The sequence below is a fragment of the Bubalus bubalis genome, chromosome 8 (genome assembly GCF_019923935.1).
Source record: "Bubalus bubalis isolate 160015118507 breed Murrah chromosome 8, NDDB_SH_1, whole genome shotgun sequence".
In the NCBI taxonomy this organism is placed as follows: Eukaryota; Metazoa; Chordata; class Mammalia; order Artiodactyla; family Bovidae; genus Bubalus; species Bubalus bubalis.
The window spans coordinates 70,864,560-70,886,033 of NC_059164.1; the positions used below are offsets into that span (position 1 = coordinate 70,864,560).

A 21,474-nucleotide genomic window follows, 5' to 3' on the forward strand; every position below is an offset into this window, starting at 1 on the left:
CTCACTTTTAGGACTTCAACCAATTTCTATGTGAACAGAATTTTCAAATCTTGGTTACAGCACTCACTGTTCTCCAACTGTCTTCTAATGTACTTCCCCTGGGAACTCCAAAGATGGTGCCTTTAATTTACCATTTTCAAAACTATTCACTCATGCTAGAGATTCTAGCTCTTGTTATTATGATATCACCATCCAACCATTCTCCAAAGCTTAGAAATCTCAGAATCTTGATTTTTTTTAAATTCTAACCCTGCCATCAAATTCTCCTCCAAATCCTTCTCATTCTACTACACAAAGTCTAAAATATTCACCCCCATCACAGTTTCTGATCTCTGATCTTTGATTTACAGTTTCTATCTCTTCTCTTGTCTAGACTATATTAGTCTCTTAACTGGTCGACTAATCTCCTCTTTTCTTACCCTGGACCCAGCTCCATGCTGTGTCCAGGGAGTATCCTAGTTAAAGTAGTGAGCTCATCCAGAGAAAAACTAGATCCACAGGGTTTCTTTTCTTTTTTTTTTTTAATAGCTCAAATAGTGAGTGCCATTCCTAATTTGCTCTCACAATGCAGTAGCCCAGCTTCTAATAAATTTTTTGACCTAGTCACTAATTAGTAAAGCAGCTTAAAGCTCCATTGCTGTATTATAAGAAAATATGCAGAATTATAACTGAACCAGTGGAACTGTCCAGAAGTGTTTTTTATACAATAAGCACTAATAAACATGAAATACAACTACAGGATCAGTGCCTGATTGTATTAAATATGAAAATTTTAATCTTTTTTAGTATACCCCAAACTAGATTTCCAGAATAAATTTCACTGATAGTTTTTTCAGGATAACACATATTATAGATGCAGTTACAGGTGGCACCAATGGTAAAGAATCCACCTGCCAATGCAGGAGACATAAGAGACGTGGGTTCAATCCATGGGTCAGACAGATACCCTGGAGGAGGGCATAGAAACCTACTCTGGTATTCTTGCCAGGAGAATCCCATAGACAGAGGAGCCTTGGCAGGCTACAGTCCATAGCGTCACACAGAGTTGGACACAACTGAAGTGGCTTAGAGCACACACACACATATATGGGGAATTCAAAGCAGATCCAATGATAAAGTGGTTTTTAAATTCAGCCATGATAGAGGTAATGACTCAAAACCCAACTTTGTACCCCTCCACTGCTGTCACTTTACTCCAAGCCACCACCATCTGTTGCTCATTTATTTCAGTAGTCATTCAGTTGATCCCCAACTTTCACTCCAGTTCTCGATATTCTCTAGATTGGCTAGAGCAATCATTTAAAACATATACAGATTGTTACTCTTCTGCCAAAACCATCCAAAGGGTTCCCACATCTAATGTCTCTCAAAGCTCTGTCTCCTGGGTTTAAGATTATATTTCTTGCCTAATCTCTGTAAAGATACCCCACAAACACAACGATCATACTCAACATGCCCAAAACTCAAATTACATCCTAAATCTGGCCACCCTCCAGTATTCCCTATTTCAGTTAATGGCACCGAGGTATACATGTTCAACTTCCTTTATTCCCAGTACCTCTGAAGAACTGATGCTTTTGAACTATGGTGTTGGAGAAGACTCTTGAGAGTTCCTTGGACTGCAAGGAGATCAAACCAGTCAATCCTAAAGGGAATCAGTCCTGAATATTCATTGAGAGGACTGATGCTGAAGATGAAGCTCCAATACTTTGGCCACCTGATGCAAAGAATTGACCCTTTAGAAAAGACCCTGAAGCTGGGAAAGACCGAAGGCAGGAGGAGAAGGGGAAACAGAAGACGAGATAGTAAGATGGTATCACCGACTCAATGGACACGAGTTTGAGCAAACTCCAAGAGTTGGTGATGGACAGGGAAGCCTGCCGTGCTCTGGTCCATGGGGTCACAGAGAGTGTGACATGACTGAAAGACTGAACTGAATTGAATCTACCACCAAGGCTTTTCAATCTATTATCTTACATATCTTACAAACACATCCCTTTTTCTTTATCTCCACTGTCACTTCCTTAGTTCATACTCACATCTTAACTTCTAAAATCTATTTATTTTTCTGACTTCACCTATTCCTGATACACCATCAGAGTGAACTTTCCAAAATACAATATGACCACGTTTCTCCCTGGTTAAAATCATTCACTGGCTCCTCATCACCTATAAAATTCAAATTCCTTAACATGGCATAAGGACCTCATATCCCCCCAACTCCTTGACCTGTTCAAAGGTAAAGGAGGTCCTCCTTAAGAGGTCCTTTTAATTCCAGCCACACCGGGCCATTTGCTATCCATAAGCCTGTTGCTTCATACTGCTGTAACTTTACCTTAATGGTGAAGCCTTTCCTGACCCAACCTAGCAGTTCCTAGGGCAGAACATACAGCACTTATACCATAGTACATTTGGTCCTCATTATTCATGGAGTCTGTATTTGTGAATTTGCCCACTTGATAAAATTTACCTTTAACGCCAAAGTCAAAATGCACAGTGCTTTTGTTGTCATATGAAGACACTAAGCAGCAAAAATGACATGCCTAAGTGTGTGCATCCCCAGCTTAGGGTTAATGAGGCAACACTCTGCTTTCTTGTTTTACTCTCACACAAAAAATAGGTATCCTTTTTAGGGTTTATTGAGTGTCATGCTTTTCACATTTTTGAGCTTGGTTATTTCGCTGTCTGAAATGTCCCCCAAGCATAGTGCATAAGTGCTGTCCAGTGTTCCTAACCACAAAGAAGTAGGGTGATGTGCCTTGCAGAGAAAATACAAGTGTCTGAAGAGCTTCCTTTAGGCATGAAATTATAGTGCTGTTGGCCGTTCAATGTTAATGAATCAGGTATATACACACACATATATTAATAGATATAGATAGATAGATAGATAGATATGTATCAAGATGTCTTTAAACAGCAACACACAGAAAGCAAGGTTACGTAGTGACCAGTTAATGAAAATGTGACTGGGGCTTGTAGGAACCTAACCCCCTTCTAGCCTAGAGACAATGGCTCAGTATTCCCCAATTCAGTGTTCAAAGAGACTTACAGAACAAAACTACCACAAAAAATGAATAATGAGAAGTGACTGTATTTTCATTTACATGTCTGTCTTTACCACAAATTAGTGGGTTCTCTGAGGGCAGAAATAGCATCTTATTTATCTTTTAACTCTAACTCTTATTATTATGCCAAATGTACTGCAGTTAATATTTATTGCACATAATTTAAAAAATTGTGGTTTCTCACTGTTGTAATTTTCCCTTATATATTTAGACTTCATGGTAAGATCCCCATGCTGCTTCCCACCCCAGGGAGGCCCTGCTCAACTGCACAGTTAATGCCCTGAACCTCGTCCTTCATCCCTGTCCTTTCACCTCTTTTATAGCTAAACATCATGCTTTTTAAGTTCAAATTTAAAAAAGAAAAAAGAAAAATGTACTTAAATGAACAGGCATTTATAGAGATTTAGTTTTCATCAGGTCAGTTAGCACTGATGGAGTTGGACCTAAAAAATATGAGACAAGCTTCCAGAAACAAAGGAAGGCCGAGCACACACATCTACACTGTCTCCCTCCTGAGGACTCACTGAAATGACAGAATACATGCTTTTTAAAAAGAATAGAAATATTACTGGAGGTAGAGAAAAGAGAAATGAGAGATTAAATACTAGAAATTTTAGGAAATACTAGAAGTCAGAAAGTAGGTGAAGATGCTTGCATGTCCAACAAAAAGATGGACTTAAAAATCTGGAAATCATTCTCTCACAAATAGAATAGAAATACTAACCAAAATATCCAAAACATCCTCTCAAGTACAACAGCTAGTGCTCAAGAAACTCCCCACGCCCATGTGAAGAGGATAAAAACAAACTGGTAAGCACGTGCTCGAGTCATGGCTGCACAAAGGGCTCGCAGAGTCAGCTCCTAGTTCAGAAGCAGCAGGTTAGGCCTTGGTTTGTTCAAAATGAACTGCCAGCTTAGACCCCTCCACACAGAGCAGGAACCATACAAGACTAACCCCACTTGGCTGAAGATATACCTGTTGGCTAAGGAAGACAATGAGGATATGAGCCTTTTACAGCTTGAACACCATATTAGGGGGCAATACAACCTGAGAATTTGTAACCACAGCCTACTCTCCAGGATTCAGAGTTCCTGTATACCTACTTAATTCAGAAAACTCCAAGCAGAAAAATTACAGAGGTGCCCAAGAGAATCCTTAGCAAATCTTCCCTGGAGGAATGTGCCCCCTAACCAGACTGCACAGAATCCCCTGAATAAAACCCAACCAAGCATGAGCTGGCCATTTGAAAAATCATACACACACACACACATACATACACACAAAAACACTCAAGAGGAGAAAAGAAAAAAAGACAGGTAACTGAGAACACAAGAGTAATGCTGTCATAAAGGAAAGCAGGTAAGACTGAAAAACCATAGTAATCTAAGCCATTAGAAGTAAGCACAGTTCTTCCCAAGTGAATTTTTTTCTGGGCCTCCCACGAGAAGTGCATGTGTGCTCAAATATTCTTCTTTCATAGTAGAGTCAATGAAGTTGAAAAAATAGACATATTTTCAAAGATAACACAGTGTAATTTTAAACTTTACAAAACTTTCACCCAGGACCGATACCATTCCCTCCCCAAGAGCATTTGGAAACGTGTGAAGGCATCTTTCATACTCCAATGGCTATGGCAGAGAACAGGGGCACTGAACACTAAGCGGTGTTCAGCACAATCCCACACGACAAAGTACAGCGCTGCCAAAAACGCCAAACTCCAGTTGTTGAGAAACACTTGACTGATATGACTCAGTTCGAAACTGTTATCAATGAATAACTCCATGAAGTAAGATTGGGAACAGAAAAATTTTAAACTTTCATTGTACATTCATCCTTCTGTGTTATTTTAATTGCTTATCATTAAGATTAGAATTCTCAAAAATTAAAAATAAGTTTATATAAATAAGTAACGAGAGGGAGAGCTGTCCTGTTTATCAGTCAACATCAATCCTTCCCTTTAGATAAAGTGGGTGGTTCAGCACACCAAGGATAAAAGCAGTGCATCAGACTACCCTGGAATTCTTAGGCTCAGAAGAGTAGTCTCTGCAAGCATTTAAATATTTCTTAGCTAAAACATCTCCTGAATTAAAATAGAGTTATTGATGCTGGCTGTGCGCTTATGCAGTGAGGACCCAAAACCTCTTTCATGAGGCAGCAGCTGCCTGCAATGCTCTCCACGGCTGACAGACGCCCAAGGAAGGAGTCAAGACTCAAAGCAATAAGTATGCATGTTTGAAGCAGTGGGGTAGATGTTTCTGTTGTGCAGTTCCAGAATATGTCACTCAATAGACAAGTGAATGTCTCTTTAACAGGTCAATGAGGCAGATCAGTTTTAGACTGATGGAAGGCCAATTAACAAAACATCTGCACAGATGAAAATAGAAGATTAAGACATAAGTGATACATACTAGAAGTAGACAGAAAATATTTACTACAAAAAAAAAACCTACACTTACTCCAGAACTTCACTTCTCAGAGATAAATTTTCAACACACACACATGCATAGACACATAAACACAATATGGATCCACCACATCCTGACTACTACATAATTGCTCTGTACTTTCTCTTTTCCTCCCTATTCTTTTCATACACAGAGTACCTAGTACAGCTGACCCTTGAACAATGGGGCTTTTAACTGTAGGACCACTTAAAGGTGGGTATTTTTTAACAGTAAATACTACAGTACTACCCAATCTATGGTTGGTTGAATTCACAGGTACCAAGGAACTCTAGGTACAGAGGCCCAACAATAAATTAGCCACAGATTCCCAGCCCCTCCACTCCACCATCTACCATGTCATTCAAGGATCAGTGTATATACACAGGCATATGGCACTTGTACTTTACTAAATGATCAATATGTTTAAGTCAACATCAAACTGAGGTAGGTTAAGGGAAAAAAATTGGTTCTTAATGTTTTCACTTATCATTATAAAGCCGTTATAATTACAATACCTTTTAAAATACCTTTTTGTATGCAGCTGTTAAATGTAATGTTGTAGGTATGGCAATCTATCTATAAGCAGGGATAAAATCATTCTAAAAGAAATAACTCCTACACAGCTTTTCCAGGAGTCAAGTATTTCATTTAAATAAACTTGTATATCCAAGTGGCTTAGTGGTAAAGAATCTGCCTGCAATGCAGGAGATGTGGGTCTGATCTCTGGGTCGAGAAGACGCCCTGGAGGAGGGCATGGCAACCCACTCCAGTATTCTTACCTGGAGAATCCCATGGACAGAGGAGCCTGGCAGGCTACGGTCTATAAAGTCGCAAAGAGTCAGACAAGACTGAACAACTGAGCACGTGTGCATGCGTGTGCATACACACACACACAAGAAAGATTACAGTGGTTTTAAATAATGTTAAAAAAAAAAACCTTGCATAAAAAATGAGAACATTTAAACATCACTAGAAGATTTAAACATCACTAGAATAAAACCTGGACTCAAGAACTAGTGCAACCCAGACCTAGGACCTGAAGCACATGAAAAAGTATTCTTACAAAAGAAAGTACTTTAGAAATTACATCAAAAGGCCCTCAGAATTTGGAAATCAAAGTGCATCTAATCAAAGTACCCAAGACGCACGTGCTCAGTTGTGTCCAACTCTTTGCGACTCCTTGGACTGTAGCCTGTCAGGCTCCTCTGTCCATGGAATTTTCCAGGCAAGAATACTACAGGGGATTGCCATTTCTTTCCCCAGGGGATGTTCCCAACCCAAGGATCAAACCTGTATCTCTTGCATCTCCTTGTATCGGCAGACAGATTCTTTACCAGTGTGCCACCTGGGAAAGAAAGTGAAACCGCTTAGTTGTGTCCGACTCTTTGCAACCCCACGGACTGTAGCCACCAGGTTCCTTGTCCATGGAATTCTCTAGGCAAGAATACTGGAGTGGATTGCCATTCCTTTCTCCAGGGGATTTTCCCAACCCAGGGATCAAACCCAGGTCTCCCACACTGCAGGCAGATTCTTTACCATCTGAGCCACCAACGTCCCTAGTGCCACGTGGGAAGCCCAAGACCTAGCCTGAGGATACGAACACTGTAAAGAAAACAGTGACAATCAAGTGTATTGTAAGCTGTGGGAAGAAAGAAGACATTAACAGAAGACAATTAACAATCAGACTTGCAAAAAAAAGAAACAATAAATTGACACAGGTCTTTAAAATTGCCCAGGGAAAAACTGCTTACTCCCATACTCCAGGGCTATTCAATCTTGGCACTACTGGCATTTTGGGCTCTGTTATGGGGGGGGGGGGGTGTCCTATGAATTGTTCAGTAGCATCCTTGCTCTACCCACTAGATGCTAACAAGCAGCCCCCATCTGAACTGTGACAACCAAAAATCTTCAGATATCACCAAATACCCAGCGGGAGGCAAAAACTGTCCCCTTAAAGCATCAATGGTATATTCTAAACAATGTGAATCAAGCTAATAACGTTTGATACTTCTACCATCAAAATCACCTCACTTTTCTTGATCACACAGTAAATGTCTCATATTAATTTGGCTTTCATAGCTCAGTTGGTAAAGAATCCACCTGCAGTGCAAGAGACCGCAGTTTGATTTCTAGGTCAGGAAGATCCTCTGGAGAAGGGAAAGGCTACCCACTCCAGTACTCTGACCTGGAGAATTCCATGGACTGTACAGTCCATGAGGTCACAGAGTCGGACACAACTGAACAACTTTCACGTTCAGAGAAAGTATGATCATGGCACGGTTGTAAGAGGTATTTTCTATACAATTTCTTTCTTCTTTTTTTGGTGAATTAAAAAAAAAAGTTAGAGAGGAAGACCCATGACCATACTTTATATATGCTCTCTGATAATGAAAGTCAAATCTTTTTTGACTTCTCATACTTCCCCACAACTTCTAGCACTGAAGTATTTTTCAGGCACTTGAGCACTTTCAAAATATAATATTCCTGGTTTAATATTTTTATCATCTTCCTCAGTACTACCAGTGTTTTGATTTTCTAAGTTTCCCCTTTTCTTAATTTTTAGTTCCTCTGTCCCTCTTTGTCCATGACAGCACCCACCAGCACCTCAATTATCATTACAGTAAATACCCTCCCTTTGAAGTTAACAGTATACTGTGAAAATTCAAATAAATTTGACTTATTAATATCCAGGTAAGTGGTCTCAAAAGAACTTTTTTATCCTTTGATAATGAAAAGGGTTAAATATGGTTGAGAACGGCCTACTGAAATCTAAAGAATATAACAACTTATTTAAGAATAAGAAACTAAATGAAACTTTTAAAACAAGAACAGGGCTTATCTTGGGAAAAGATCCCCAAACTCTGAAAAATCCAGGGACTTTCCTTGGCCTAGGAATCCCTTGAAAACTTCAAAATACCTCTGTATTCCATTTAACTGGCCACAGTGAATTCACAATTTCACTATTAATATATTCATCTTTTACTCCCCATTTTCTCTGCCACCTCTGTCTTCCAAGCTCTTGCAGCTTCACCTTTAAATTACCACTGCAAGGCTTCTCCTACTGTTCTTTTCTTCATTGTAATTCACTCAGTTGTAAGACTATCACACAGTTCATGTTAAATCATCATTTTAATGACAATACTGCATTAGAAAAATAGGGCTTTCTGCCATCTGGAAATACTTACATTTCTTTTAAAAATTGAGCTTTTCATCGAATCAATTGAATTCCTCTATTCTCTAATACAAACTCTCTGTCCTAACCACATTGATCTTTTTACTTCCTATACTTACAACCACACATCTCATTCCCACCTAAATGCCTTCATTCATGTTACCTCACCCAAAAATATTCTTTTTTTCTTAGCTATTCAATATCTCATCAACTGATGACCCACTTCTTGCTTTTTTATAATTAAAGTTTTAGAACTAAACGCATCTTAGGACTTTTCTCAAAATTAATCCAATCAAGTGAGTAGCAAGTCCCCCTCTACAGGTAAGAATTTCTTTTCTTAATCTATCTCAGAACTTACAGTCTGCCGCACATGATAAACCACTACTTACGTGCCAACTTCTGAAGTTTCCTAATTTGTTCAATAATAAATGCTAAGAATTGCCTAAGCTCATGGGCCAATGCTTGGCTGAGGGGATACAAAGACCGTTTCTTCCCTCTTTTTTACTATGTAAAATTCCAGTATATACACATATTCATGGATTTCCTTCTGGTAAACATTTCTAGAGCGTAACCAATTCTAAGTTGCTGTTTCTGGAGATACTTTTGGGAAAGAGGGAACTGCAGGTTTGGAAGATAGAAGAGAAATAAAGAGATGGCAGAGTAGGAGTAGAAGATATTTGCAGGGCCCTGCTAAAAGAGATAGAAACAGAGACAAAACACATCTCCGGCCTTCGATCTAGAATCACAGTGTGTTGGGAAGGAGAGAACAAAGGTGAGAAAGGAAGGACCATCAGCCACATCAGTGTTCCACTATGTCACATTCTGACGTGAACTGGCATGAAGTTACCAGAGCTGGAAAGGAACTATAAATACCCACTTGGCTATAGCGAGCAAGTCAAATAAAGGTTACTAAAAGCTTATTTTTTAATCTCAAATATTCAAGTTACGCTATCTCTAAAACAACAGTTAGTAACCTTTAAGTGAAAATAAGAAATGCTCTGAATAAGATACACTAAAAATTGCTTCTTATGAATTATGAAGCATTTCCCATTCCCCACCAACCCCAAGACTGGAAATCCTGAAACATTTCTTTGAAGAAACTAGGGGAAACTAATACCTGATATTTCAAAACTGCATAAAATGCTGATATAGCTAATGCTTTAATTGGGAGGACATTAAAGCTTCTAAGATTTCTTAAGGGTTCACTCACAATCTCTGACTCCTTGGCCTGACATCCCCCGTAACAGCTTAAATTCCTTCAGGGAAGATATCTCTGCCTTGGGGTTTTCAAGAACCCAGTGCTAAGGGTGGCGAGGGTAGCTGTGATCGATGGCTTTGCCCATTTGCCTCACAGTGTTCCAACCTTCTTAAAAAATGTGGTTTAATTTTTTTCATTTATCCCCGATTACAAATGACAATTAGCAGTTTAAAACAGAAAATACCTGAATCAACTTATATAAAATCATGCATGACTATCATTTAATTTCTACAATAAGCAACTTAAATGAATTAAATTTCTTTTAACTCAGCTACCTAAGTTACTCAGTATACTACCTAAGTATACCAAAATCTCAGGTAGAAGGATATTTAATAGATGAATAAAAAGGCAAATAACTTTACATAAAATGAAACTTCCCTTAAATATTTCATTATATGTAGATATATATATATATATATTCTAGGTAAAATAAAAAGACAAATCCACTTGAAGACAGTGACACTCATCCCAAAAACTAAAGAATTCCTATAATATGGTAAGAAACCATTATGAACATATAACAAGTATGGTTATTGTCTTCATTCCCAACTAAATGCTATATTTTCAAACACTACTTACTTCTTTAGATTTTAGGGGCAAAGAAAAAAGAAAATTCAGGATTGTGTGAATTTTATAAAAATTTTAGATCATGCTGGAAGGAATCTCTGAGGTAACATAGTCATCTTTCCACCTAATATTTAACTTGCCTTTGTAAACACACTGAAATGTCATATAAAAATAAGACTTAGTAATTTTAGTTAATAGCACATAACTTATTGGACTACTTTAAAAGCAAAATTCTTATAAAAAATATTTACTAAGTAAGACATAGTTCTTATGCTGGAAAGAAAAATGTGAAAAAATGAATCAAGCTAAGGCAACTGAAAATATGTTTATTCAACAAATATCCACTGAACATTTAACACTGTACCAAACAGTAAGAGAAGGAAAGGATACAGACATTTACTGACTGTCTCAGACTCTGTGCTAGACACTTTGTATTTATTATCCAATTAAAACCTTACACCAACCCTACAATCTAAGTATTACAACCCCTATTTTAGAGATGAAGTATCAATATATCAAGTTCAACAATAATACCAGGATCTGCCAGCAAGCTTATTATTTGTACCACACAGAGCTCTGTGTCCTGGACAAAGTAAAAGAGATGGAAGTTACAAAAACTGGAATTACAATCTACATCCCTAACTCACTTGCTGAGTAAGAAAATAATAAAATACCCAGTTTCAAGAAATTGTGCTATTTAACTACGTAAGAAACTGAAAATATTTTGCTAGTAAGCAAAACACCAAATAATATTTGTTGCAGTTAATGAAAAGTAAATCAAGCATTAATATGAATAGCAATAAAGTATTTATGCAATATTATATAATTTAGAAACAGTTATTACAGTATTAAAACAAAATTTTCCAAAACTTCCAAAAATCTGAAAGTAACTATGAAATTAGCTCTCACTATGTCACATGAGAAACTATTTAAGTGAGCTACAACTGGAAGAAGTATTTGCAATATATTAGAGCAATTCTTTTCTGTACAAAACAAAGATTTCTTTATATACACACACTATATATATATATTTGATACAAGACCACCAGTCATATTGTTCTTTATATGAAAGCCAAATTGAATGCTTTAGAGAGATCCAAAGAAAGTGACAAAATAATACAAAAAAATCCAAATTGCTGTATAATTAAGTGTAAGTCAATTATAAACAATCGAGGAGTCATAAAACACTACAAAGATCCTACACTCAGATTCCTCCACAAACTTTTAAGTTCTTTCTCCAAAGCCAGAGCAAGTTTCTATAAGAATATTGACCCAGAGCTCCACTCAAAAGATACACACTCAAAGAAAATGTTAGTGTGTGCACGTGTATTTATATTTTGAAAGTGAAAATGTTATTTAAGGTATATGTGAGTCATTTATTATGACTCTTAACCAAAAACTACCACCAGACATAATCAAATCATATCAGAGGGCTTTACTCATGTGCTAGCTAATATAAGATTTTTTTTCAGGAATGATGTACAGGAAACTATTTGTAATAGTTACGTATAAATAGGACCAGGTGTTTCAGCCCCAGCACTACGACATTCGGGCTGGATAACTCAGGGATGGCCCACCCTGTGCATTGTTTGCAGCATCATCCCTGGCCTCTGACAGATGCCAACAGCAACCCCCTCCCAGTTAAGACAGCCAGATGTCCCTGAGGGAGTGATGAGAGGGCAGCAAAACCGTCTCTGAATAAGAAACGCTGATGCAGAGGAATGAGGATGGAGAAAAAGACTTCTACCAGTCCTCCTCTGAATGATCAAAGTGGTAGGTTGAATAATGGTCCCCTAAAAAACACCCATGTCTTAATCCTTGGAACCAGTGAATGTTACATTATTTGGAAAAGGGGTCTTTGCAGATGTGATTAAGGATCCTGTGACAGGGAGATTATTCTGGAGCAAAGGGGAGCTCAAATGCCATCATACGTGTCCTTATAAGAGAGAGGCAATAAGAGGTTTCTCTCTTTTTTGCTCACACAAAGGAAAAGGTAATGAGAAGAAGAGAGCTGAGGGAGATTTGAAATTCTGCCTTTGAAGACTGGAGTGATGCAACGACAAGTCAAGGAATTCTGGCAGGCACCAAACTGTGGAAGAAGCAAGGAACACAGTCTCTTCTTGAGCCTTTGGAGGGAGCACCCTGATTTTGGCCCACTGATACTGACTTCAGACACCTGGCCTCCAAAACTGTGAGAGAATAAACTTTTGTTTTTAAGCCACCAAGTTGGTGGCAATTTGTTACAGCAGCCACAGGAAACTAGCACAATCATATAAGGGTTTTAATTTGATTTTTAAAAAACTGCTGATGAGCAAGAGAGATAATGTGTGGAGAACACTCAGCAAAGTTCCTGAAACATAGTAAGCATTCAAAAATACTGTTGATGCCATTATCGATATTCAGCCAGCTATGTATAAGCTTCAAATTCTTGGTAGCAAAAGGAAAAACTAAGGATGTTCAAACAGTAAAATGGGAATATATGCACAAGACTTAACAGTGAAAACACACGGATCAGCCCCTCTTAGGATGTGTATTTACCAGCTGTGTCAATGTGCTATAATCTGTCCTGTACTGGAAAGATAAACTGTGGATGAGACCAGCCAAGACAGCTTCTTGGGGGAGGCAAGCTTCAACATTTTTGAGCAGAAGAAACAAGTAGCCAAAGAAGGGGAAACAATGAAAGTGGGGAGAGCAATGGAAATCAGTCAGATGTTTACAGAGCTACCAATCTGGCCAAAGTAGAGACCAAGGTAAGACAGACTTTGTGAGGGTGTATGTGTGTTACATCACTCAGTCATGTCTGACTCTTTGTGACCCCATGGACTGTAGCATCTGTCCATGGAATTCTCCAGGCAAGAATACTGGCGTGGGTTGCCATTTCCTTCTCCAGGGGCTCTTCCCAACCTGGGGATCAAACCTGGGTCTTCCACATTACAAGCAGATTCTCTTCCATCTGAGGCATCAGGGAAGCCCTTCTGAGGTTAGTTACCTAAACTAAAGGACCCTAAAAGCTATGTTGATTGATTTGGTTGTTGAAGAGAATACTCTATAAAGTGGATTATTTTATAAATATTGACTCTTGGGGATTCTGAAAATATAAACATGCTCTGGCTCCATACCAGACATCTAAACTAGAATCCTTTGGTTAGACATAACTCTAAAGGATTCTGACAGCCACTTAGGTAGAGAACCCCTGTATCAGAGTCAACTCATGGCAGAAGACCTACAGAATTAAAGTGTCATAAAGTATATAACGTATTCTCAAAGTATGCATTCAACTACATTAACAGCATTTTCCATGGTTAAAACTCCTCCTAAGATGTAGCCCCTCCAGGTTCCACGAGACTTTCTGTAACTTCTTCACTCTTTCCTTTTCCTTTCCTAAGCATATGCCCCCTGATCTACTCAGTCACCTTCCTCACAGTTTCTCATGAAATTTTCTAGAAAAGTCCCAGGCATTTCAGTTGCCCACCCTCCTCTTTCCACATTTCTCCAACACAATGAAGATCTAAAAATATTTTATAGAGCAAAGGAACCATGTAAAAGTAGAGTTCCATTAATATACTATATAAATAAATAATTTACAAAAGTGTTCTATGGCCATTTATTGTAATAAAATCCTAAGTATATATATTAAGTGAAATTCTAAATCATTTTTTTTTACAAATTATTTCCAAAAACATAAAATTATGAAATAGTTATAAAAAGCTCTTAAGCTAAGCATTATTCAGTTCAATCTTTCCTTGAGAATTACTAAGTAGCTAACAAAGTAGAAGTCTCTGAAAAGATACAAAGTTAATGGAAACCTCACTGATGTAGAAACAAACTTCAGCAGTACTAGGGAGGATGAAGAGGTGATCTGAGAGGGCAATTATGATCCTAAAAGCAATCTCCTGTGTGTGTCTTGTAGGGGAAATGGGCAGAGATTTTGCTGGCTTTAGCCTGCTGCTGCTAAGTCACTTCAGTCGTGTCCGACTCTGTGCGACCCCACAGACGGCAGCCCACCAGGCTCCCCTGTCCCCGGGATTCTCCAGGCAAGAACACTGGAGTGGGTTGCCATTTTCTTCTCCAATGCATGAAAGTGAAAAGTGAAAGTGAAGTTGCTCAGTCGCGTCCAACTCTTCGCCACCCCATGGACAGCAGCCTACCAGGCTCCTCCGTCCATGGGATTTTCCAGGCAAGAGTACTGGAGTGGGGTGCCATTGCCTAGCCTGGGCTTATTTCATGATTAAAGAAAAATAAAAGATAGCAATACAAGTTAGTGTTCAGATAAGTTCTTTCCTCTCCCATAACACCTACAGCAATTTATGCATCAGTTCAGTTCAGCCTCTGAGTCGTGTCTGACTCTTTGTGACCCCATGGACTGCAGTACGCCAGGCTTCCCTGTTCATCACCAACTCCTGGAGTTTACTCAAACTCATGTCCATTGAGTCCGTGATGCCATTCAACCATCTCATCCTCTGTCATCCCCTTCTCCTCTCTCCTTCAATCTTTCCCAGCATCAGGGTCTTTTCAAATGAGTCAGTTCTTCACATCAGGTGGCCAAAGTATTGGAGTTTTAGCTTCAGCATCCGTCCTTCCAATGAATATTCAGGACCGATTTACTTTAGGATGGACTGGTTGGATCTCCTTGTTGTCCAAGGGACTCTCACGAGTCTTCTTCAACACCACAGTTCAAAAGCATCAATTCTTCGGTGCTCAGCTTTCTTTATGGTACAACTCTCACATCCATACATGACCACTGGAAAACACAGCTTTGGCTAGATGAACCTTTGTTGGCAAAGTAATATCTCTGCTTTTTAATATGCTGTCTAGGTTGGGCACAGCTTTTCTTCCAAGGAGCAAGCGTCTTTTAATTTCATGACTGCAGTCACCATCTGCAGTGATTTTGGAGCCGGCCCCCCGCCCCCCCTCCAGAATTAAGTTTCTCACTGTTTCGCCATGTGTTTGGGTGCTAGAGAAATCTATTTCCTTCTGGGCCCAGAAACAGGGAAATTTTAGGAGCCGCTGGAGGCCATATCTTCTATTAAGAGGACTAGGAAGTGGTCCTCCACAGCATTAGAAAACATGAAACAAACGCACGGGGAAGAGTAAACAGAAGAGATGAAGTGTGTTCCGCTAGCACTGGAGTTCCAGAGTCCCAACTCTGGCATTCCTTTAGACACTCCTGCATCTATCTTTACAGTAAATCTCACTTTTTGTTCATACCAATACCAGTCAGAATGGATTTCTATAACTTACAGCCAAAAGTGGCCTACTTAGTACACCTATCTTACTACAACTGGAAAGATAAACTGGATAGATAAACTCAAATCATTTCATAAAGGAACACTTTAACACCAAAGCCTCAGGAGGAATAGAACCTCAGATTTTTAAAAAGGGATATTTATATTTAAAGACAGCTGTGTGCCAGGAACTAGTCTAAGTTCTTGAAATATACTGTTAAGACAAAAGAGATAAAAATCACTGTTCTAATGGGGCTTGCATTCTAATGAGAGCATACAGATAACAAAATAATATAAAAAACAAAGTCAGATATGATAAACAATCTGCAAAAAAAGAAAAAAGTAATGGGATAAGGGGAAATGAGGATGGTGCAATTATGACAGGGTGGTTCCACAGTAATGCTTATCTGAGAAAGTAACTGAACTGAAAAAGAAGTTATTGAACTGAAACCTGAAATGATGAAAAGGAGCCATTGTGTCATGTTTCAAGGCAATTCCAGGCAAAGGGAACAGACCTAAGTCAGGAACAAGCATGGCATTTCTGAGTGGAAAAAAAGAAGGGCCATGCAGATGGAATACGGGCTTCCCAAGCAGAGCAGTGGTAAAGAATCTGTCTGCCAGTGCAGGAGACAAAAGAGACTCTGGTTCGATCCCTCAGTGAGGAAGATCCTCTGGAGAAAAGAAATGACAACCTCCTCTAGTATTGTTGCTTGGAAAATTCCATGGACAGAGGAGCCTAGTGGACTACAGTCTGTGAGGTCACAACGAGTCAGATATGACAGAGCACACATGCCTTGGGTAGATGGAAAACAGTGAACAAGGGAAAATGCTACAGAAGTGGTAAAGGAGCAACTGATTTAAGAGAAAAAGCTGTAAGTCAGTAAAGTAGGAATCAGACCATTATAGGAAGTAGTAGGCAGAGGAAAGGATTTGAAAATAACTTGAGCTTTATGAAGAACTCACTACATTGTCTTTCTCATTCTGCTTTGCAGACCATTAGAAATTACTCCCCAAGTAGTAAACACAATGTTGAGGTTGGCCAGGAATCTGGATTTCGTCAGCAGAAAATATCTCTTATTGTAGTTATGAATTTTTTTAAGAAAAAAAAATGTGAAGCCATCGTAAAAATGAAGAAACTAGGAAAGGTGATAGAAACTACTACAAATTCTATCCTACTCATTATACAGTGAATAAATCTACTACAATCAAGATTTTAAGAAGAATTTAAGTTCTTTATAAACTACTATAAAAATAATGTCCTTTGTTGAGTTATAACTGAATTGGACACTAACAAAGTTAAATACTGTCAGAAGAGAAGACTGGAAACTAGAGTTTTTCCTGACTTTATTGTACCTCTTGAGAACAGCTTCAACTTAATGGTCAACAAAGTTGTGAGTTTTGGTCTTATCTCTATCACTGTGATAAAGGAGAAACTTCCCCCACGTGGAGAAATTAGGCACAAAGGATGCTTCAATCTCTCTCCCTCTGAAAGCTTTTTAAAATGAGAGAGAGAGACCAACCAGTTTAAAGAGGTTTGGATATAGTACACCTCAAAGAAGAGTGATCTTCTCTCCAGATTTTTCCAGACAACTAATTCCTATGTACACAAAGCAAGTAATTAAGCCTGCACTGCTTCTAAGATTAAGATCAGTAAAGTCAGATCTTTGAAAGCTCTAATGTATTCATGAATCTCTTCTTTCACTGTGTTAGATGTTTAGCTAGCCCATGTAACACAGACCCAAAAGCAAACTGTTAAAAACACAATTTATAAAGAGAGGTACTTTTTGAGTGTGGTGTGAGTTAAAGAAATAATAGTCATTTGGACACTTTGATCAGGACTCGATTCTAAGTGCATCTTCCTCAACACATTTCCAGTAGTTGGGCAAAGTGCCCAGGAATGATTAGCAGCAGTGTAGAGAGAGGGATACCATCAACCTAAATTGTGAAGTCTCCCCCCAGTGGTCACATACAAATAACTAGAACAGTGAGAAAATCATTGCAGCTTAGCTAAGACTGACCAAAAACAATCTATGCAGAATCCGGTACCTACAGAGAAGAAATCAAATCTTTACTTCAATGCTAGCATCATATCTGTAGAAAGACCTCATATGCTTTTCTGCTCTTGTGTTATTCATAAATGTGAATACTATTTTTGAAAGGAAAGAACCTATAGGTTGTTTTTTTCTCAATACATTCTTTTTTTTTTTAGGAATAATTTAATGATATCCTCAAATAGCCAACTATTTTATCTAATGGGGAGGTGTTCATCCCTCCTGAAATAAATATCAGATCATCCACTGCAAGTCAACCACATCTACCTGAAGTGAAGTTCTGATACAAATTTGGTCACTTACCAAATGAATCATCTTGTAAAGAAAATTATCACCAGTGCTAAAAACCTAAGTCTAACTTGCAAGATACTCTTTTTATAAAGCCACCTAACTAGGTAATTTATAATACAGAAAGTGACACAAAAAGTACAAATGGGTTCTCTTGCCCATTTTAATATTTATTTTCTCAGTATATTTACAGTTAGGTAGCCTTTGATCACCCCTAACCCTGTATTATTTGTAACTGTCAGCAAAAATATGCTGCTATTACTCACTTTCAACAAAGTTTGGATGTCAAAACTGTGAAGGGTATTTAGTTAAAATCTCGGTTGTCTTCTGCTCATCATACATTATTAAATGGTAAACTCTATAAAGGGGTAGTAAATACTCAAACAACTTCAATTTTCAAAACAGAACACAGATAACATACACGAAGCCTCTCAATTATGATTTTCTTGGTTATCCCAAGCTTAAAAGAGACAGTGGGGGAAGAAGCTAAAGTACCAGGCTGTGTAGTCTTCTGGAACAATTTCAGCCTGAAATGGGACTCAAGAAAAATGCAAACTGCTCCCACGAATGTTTAAGAAAAATATGATTCGTCAAGAAAAAATCCAACAGTTGGCCTACAGAACAACAGAAAATGATTGTCTTATATAGAGCTACCAGACTTGCATAAGCCCCCAATTTTTCCAGCGTTCCAGTTTCTTTCCAGTAAAGAAAGAAAAAAATTCATTTTGAAATTCCAAGTAGAAAAGGACTTGAGCAGCATCAATTAGAAAAGGACAAACACATCTCAGAATATTTTTTCATATTTAGTGTGCAATCTCTACAGGACAAAAACAGAGCCATTATAAATGTTACCACTTGTATATTATGTAACCCTAGTCTAAACTAAAAGAAGCATAAACCTTAAAAAGTAACACACTGTGCCAACGTATACTTAAAACATGAATTTAAATATATGACAGATTTCAGATACAGATGACCTCAAAAGGACACAACCCCCAAAAGTTCTTTGTTTACTGTAATCAGGCCTCAGAAGACTTGACTATAATCAGGCCTGATACAATTCTACCTTGAGGTCCGTCGTTTCACCAACCTACCGCAACTATCTCCGCATTGGTACCAGCGTGTTACCTCACCTAAAACAGTCGACAAACAGAAGTTTCCGAACGACCATTCGAAAGATTTCACGGGAAGAAATGGCTGCTAAATCATACGCCAACTGAAGAGCATTTTAACGCACCTCAAATGTTCCGAGCCATATAACAAGACGACCAATTGAGAAAGCATCAAGTAAAAATTCAACCATCCCCAAAGCCATGGAAGAGGAGTAAAACGTGGCTAGCTTGACCTTAACCGGCTGTTTGTAAGTAATGCGGTGAATTTTCTGAGCCTCCCCATCAGCCTTCAATTACCTTCCTCTCCTACCCGCGACCCCTCTTAACGTGCCCCAGCTGATGGAAGTTGAATGGATGGAATCTCCAGCTGTAACCTCAGGAGCTGGGGAAATTGAGATGAAACTCCCAAGAAAGTGTTAAAAAGTCCTTCTGCAAAAAACACCCATCAACCAATCCCCATCCTGTCATCACACCAACCATCGGCTCCCTTCTGGCCCTCCACCTCGCCCAAAAAAGCACCCCCCCCCCCAAAAAAAAAAGAAGCACCTTTTTGGTTCCAGACCAACGTACCCAAAATCGGAAAGCACTGCCTCAGCCGCAAACGCCTCCGGAGCAGCGTGTGCTCGGCCCACAACCACTCTGGCCAAACAACTGGAGTCTCGTGCCTCGGAAGTGGCAGCAGTACTTGCCCAAAGCCTCCTCCCCCAAGAACTCGGAGCTTGGGAGGCAGCGAGAGGCCGGCGGAACCGCCCGCGCTGGGGACCGACCCCCGAAGGTGTCTGTCACGGCCACAACCGCCCCCAGCACGGCTCTCCATTCAAGTCTTAACGTCACTCCCGCCGCAGAGGGTGCCGGCGGCCGGAGGGGGCCCCGCGCCCCCAGCCCCAGCCCTGCCTCCACCCGGGCCGCGCCGCGGAGCGCGTGGCGAGAGCGGGGCGCGGCGGCATGGGCCAGAAACGTTGCCGCGCTCGGCCCGCCCGCCAGCAACCCAGGAGCCGGGGGCCCGGCAGAGCGCGCCCCTCCGGCGCCGGCCGAGCGGAGCAACCCTCGTCGCCCGCCCAAGCCCAGGTGCTGAGGGGGCGGGGCGGGGTCCCCGCGTGGCGCGAAGCCACGAGCAACAGGGCGCCTCCCCCCCCCGGGCCGGCCCGGCGCGCGGCGAGACCGTTACCCGAGTGACGTGGGGGCCCCGGCAACTCACCGACTCGCACCTCGGCTTCCTCCGCGCCGCCGTCGCTCCTCTCTGCCCGCGGCCGCTGCTCTTTCTCAGCCGCAGGCGCCACCGAGCAGCCCCATCTACAAACTCGCGGCTCGTAGTTGGGAACTGGAAATGCGGCTCTCACTCCCCTCCGCCTCCCTCTCCCTCCGCCCCCTCCCTCGCTCTCCACTCCACCCGACTCAGGTCGCCGCCGCTGCCGCCACCACCTCCGCGCGCGCGGCTAGGCTCCCCTCGGCCGCCCTCCTCCTCCCGCCGCCGCCGCCGGGGCGCGCTCCCTCCCGGCCTCGCGCGTGCGCCGGAGGCCGGGGAGCGCGCGCTCGGGCTCGAGGAGGTGCCGCCGTCTCCGGGAAGCCGGGCCCCGCCTCTCCGGCCGAGGCTCCGCGACCAGGTGGGGCCCCCTCCGAGCGCCCGCAGACTGCGCCCGGGCCCGATACGCCGCCCATGCTCCGCGGCCTCTCCATGGTGTCCCCGGTCCTGGCCCCGAGCCACGCCTGCGAGAGGGTCACCAGACCCAATCAGCACCGGCCCTTCCGGGCCGAAATTGCCGCTGTCATTCAGCATTTACAGACGAGCAAGATACTCCCCCGCGCGTGAAAGAGGCTCCCCCGGCCCTTTCCAAGAGTTTACATTCAAAGAACCCACCACCGTGGGGCACAAAGGCTAAATAGACCTCGAAGAAAAGCCTCCGGAGACTCTGCCTCCTCCCCCTTCACACACACGCCCCTGGTTCTGATGTGTATTTGGCAGGTTCTACAGCGCTGACGAGGTCCTTCATATTCTCCCAGCCCAACCAGGGTGATTCACATCCGAGGAAACGGACGGACACTAGCTATTTTCCTAGCACCGAGGTTTCCGTGGAATTCCCGGTCGGCTCCGCAGGACACGCCCGAGGACAACAGTTGTTCGGATCCTCCCAAACACCTGGTCTTCCTAGGCCTCGCAAGTGGGAGCTGCAGCATTCTTTCCACCTCGACTCCGCAGAAAGCATGATGAACTGGGATAAGTGTCCGGGTGTGCAGATGACACATTTTGACAGGAGTGCAGATTTAATTTTTCAGTTGAAAGGAACTGAGCA

At 41.0% G+C, this 21,474-nt stretch overlaps 1 protein-coding gene across 2 annotated transcripts in view; it reads right to left on the reverse strand.

The window, feature by feature from the left end:
- The window catches only part of PALS2 (protein associated with LIN7 2, MAGUK p55 family member), a 132,927-nt gene extending 112,419 nt beyond the window's left edge, over nucleotides 1-20,508 (reverse strand). Inside the window, exon 1 of one of the 2 annotated variants that reach the window (XM_025291279.3) lies at nucleotides 20,382-20,508. The gene's annotated coding sequence lies outside the window, so the exon portion shown is untranslated. The remainder of the gene's footprint in view (nucleotides 1-20,381) is intronic. The other variant, XM_025291280.3, reaches the window with a different exon arrangement.
- Nucleotides 20,509-21,474: the final 966 nt, after the last annotated feature.